The 2,650-nt window shown below is 61.6% G+C and overlaps 1 pseudogene; it reads right to left on the minus strand.

The window, feature by feature from the left end:
- Nucleotides 1-241: 241 nt before the first annotated feature.
- Nucleotides 242-2,476, minus strand: LOC116464742 (chloride channel protein ClC-Ka-like; annotated as a pseudogene).
- Nucleotides 2,477-2,650: the final 174 nt, after the last annotated feature.

Here is a 2,650-nt window from a genome sequence, read left to right on the forward strand (position 1 = left end):
TGGGCTTGGTGAGAGGAGAGGGATAAGGGAGGCCACAGGGCTGGGGACAGGACAGGAGCCATGAGGGAGTGATGGGCCCTGGGGAATTGTGGGGCTCAGGAGGGATAGACCCCCATGAGGGGTGGAGGGTTCACTGGAGGACTCAGTGACTGCTCCGTGCCCTGGGGAACCACCAGCCAATTCTCCAGGTCCAGCGCAGCCCCACGACCTTGCCCACCCAGCAGGGCCCTGACCCACTCACCTGCCAGGGCATACCCCCCGGGCATGATGGGATTGGTAACCCCTCCAGCCACGATGCCCTCAGGGAAGGCGACAGCAAGAGCCTCTCCCAAGAGGCGCCCGATGGCAGCTCCTGGCCACAGACTTAGGGTGAGGGGGAGCCAGGCTGACCCGGCCCCCACAACCCTCCATCCCTGAGGATCATCCTCAGCACCACCCGGGAAGAGGGTGAACCAGGATCCATGGTCCTGCCCCAAAAACCGCAAAACTCTCAGAAGCTCAGGAACCCAGACTCACCAAGGATAAAGATGGGCATGAAGTACCCAGCTGGGATGGGGATGGTGGTGGCCAGAATCAGCATCCAGAACTGTGGGAGTGGGGAGCCCGGGGCAGAGGTTAGAGGCTGCTGGGCAAGGCGTGGACGGGACAGGGGACAGGGGAGTGTCCTAGAGAGAAAGAGGGTGCCGGCCATGCACCCATTGCCAGAGTCTAGCATTAGGGGAGGGTCCTCACCCTGAGAAATGCCCACTGTGTGCCTGGCACTATGCCAGGTACATTCCTTTCTTTCTTCTCAGCCTTCCCAGTAACCACCCCATTTTAAAGATGGGAAGACTGAGGTCCAGAGACCTGAAGCCACTTGTCCAGGACCATGCAGTGGGCAGGGGGCACATCAGGAAGTATGGGTGGAAGGCCTGGGCTCCATGCCACCAGCTGCGAGAAGGCACCCCCGCCCCTCCCCACCAGAGCTGGTCCTGGCTCTGCGCACACCTGGGGGCCAGGGGGCCCACCTTCATAACCAGGAAGAAGGAAAGGGTCCCAAAGATGGTGAACTGCGGGTGGTACCATTCCCACCACAGGTGCTGGGGGTCAAGCTCCTCGGGCCAGGGTGGGCTGGAGTTCTGGGTCATCAGCGCCCAGGAGTGGTTGTCAAACAGCGAGTCCAGATGCTGCTTCATGGACAGCTGTGGCGGGGCAGGTGGGAACTGGACATGAGGGGCCCCGAGCGGCAGACCCCAGCCGCCCCCACACCGCCTGACCCCGCCTGGAATCCTCCTCTGCCACTTCCCAGAGCAGGGCCTTGGGCAGGGCTCTGACCTCCCAGAGCTATGGTCTCCTTATCTGCAGAATGATGCCCAGGTGTCGCCCTGGTGGGGTGCTGAGGGGATTACGTGAGGCACATGCAAAGGGGAAAACAAATGGGGGTTCCCACTGCTGCCACCCCCGCTCAGGACCCCTTACCCGAGAAGCTAGCAAGTGGCCCACACCAGGCGGGTAGGTGATGGAGGCGAGAAGCAAGGTGGCCAGAGCGGAGTACACAGGCTTGCTGTGGGGGGTGGGTGAGCTCTAGGGCTGGCCCTCCCTTTCCTACATCCGGAGGAGAGGGAAGCAGGACCTGGTCCTGGCAGCAGCAGAGCTCCCCACCTGGAGGCTGATACCGAGGCAAGGACTGGGGAGGAGGAAGGGTGGGAGCAGGGAATATGGCCCCCTCCAGCGGGTAGAACCTGTGGGGTGAGCCCCTCAACTGGGTATGACTGAGGGCAGAGGAATCACGCAGGAGATTGAGGAGAATTGGGGCAGAGGCAGGATAGGAGGGAGGAGAGAGTCGGCCGGGCCGGGGCGGGCCATGTGCATCTCGGGGCAGCAGGGCTGTCCAATACCAAGGCCAGTGCCAGGGGCCACACAAGGTTTGAAGGGGCACAGGGTTTGAGGCTCAGTGAGGGGTTGGGGGTTTGCTGAGAGACTGTAGAATGAAGAAGGGATGGCAGTTCAATGGGAGAGTTCGTAGCCCAGGAAGGGGGGACAGTGACCGTGGGGACTTGGAGAGGGGTGTTAGGTGCTCCATGGGCTAGGGGGGGATTTAGGGCCTCAGTGGGAGGATGGGATGGGGCTTTCTACATAAGGTCTGGAGTCCACAAGGGGCTCACTGAGATGTCCCCAGCCCCTAGCCCATAGGCTACCTGGTGGCCAGCAGTTTGGAGCTGAACCGATTGGACTTGATGAAGCTGAGGAAGGTTCGCTGACAGAAGAGGTAAGCACAGCTCAGGACACCGCAGATGCCACTGGGGGGTGAAGGGAGGTAAGACCAGAGCCTGATCCAAGTACCAGGGGCCGCAGTCCAGGCCTAGGGGGAATGCCATATTGGACTCTCAGGGGCCCAAGGCACCCACTCACCCCAGCGCCACAAAAAAGAAGATCTCAGGCAAGTCGAAGGGAACGTCCACTCGGAAACTGGTCTTGTAGAGGGAGGTGATGGTCTCTGGGGAAGGAGGGCAGTGGAGAGCTGAGATGGTGCTCCCACCCCACCCAAACTCAAGTCCCAGACTAACAGCCCAGGGTGGAGGGGGTGCCAGGTCCTGACTGGAATCTGCGTCCTGGCATTCCAGGCCCCCACAACCAGGCTCCTGCCTCCCTGCCCAGCTTCATCCCTTCT

Source organism: Hylobates moloch, unplaced genomic scaffold (assembly GCF_009828535.3).
Source record: "Hylobates moloch isolate HMO894 unplaced genomic scaffold, HMol_V3 SCAFFOLD_8970, whole genome shotgun sequence".
NCBI lineage: Eukaryota > Metazoa > Chordata > Mammalia > Primates > Hylobatidae > Hylobates > Hylobates moloch.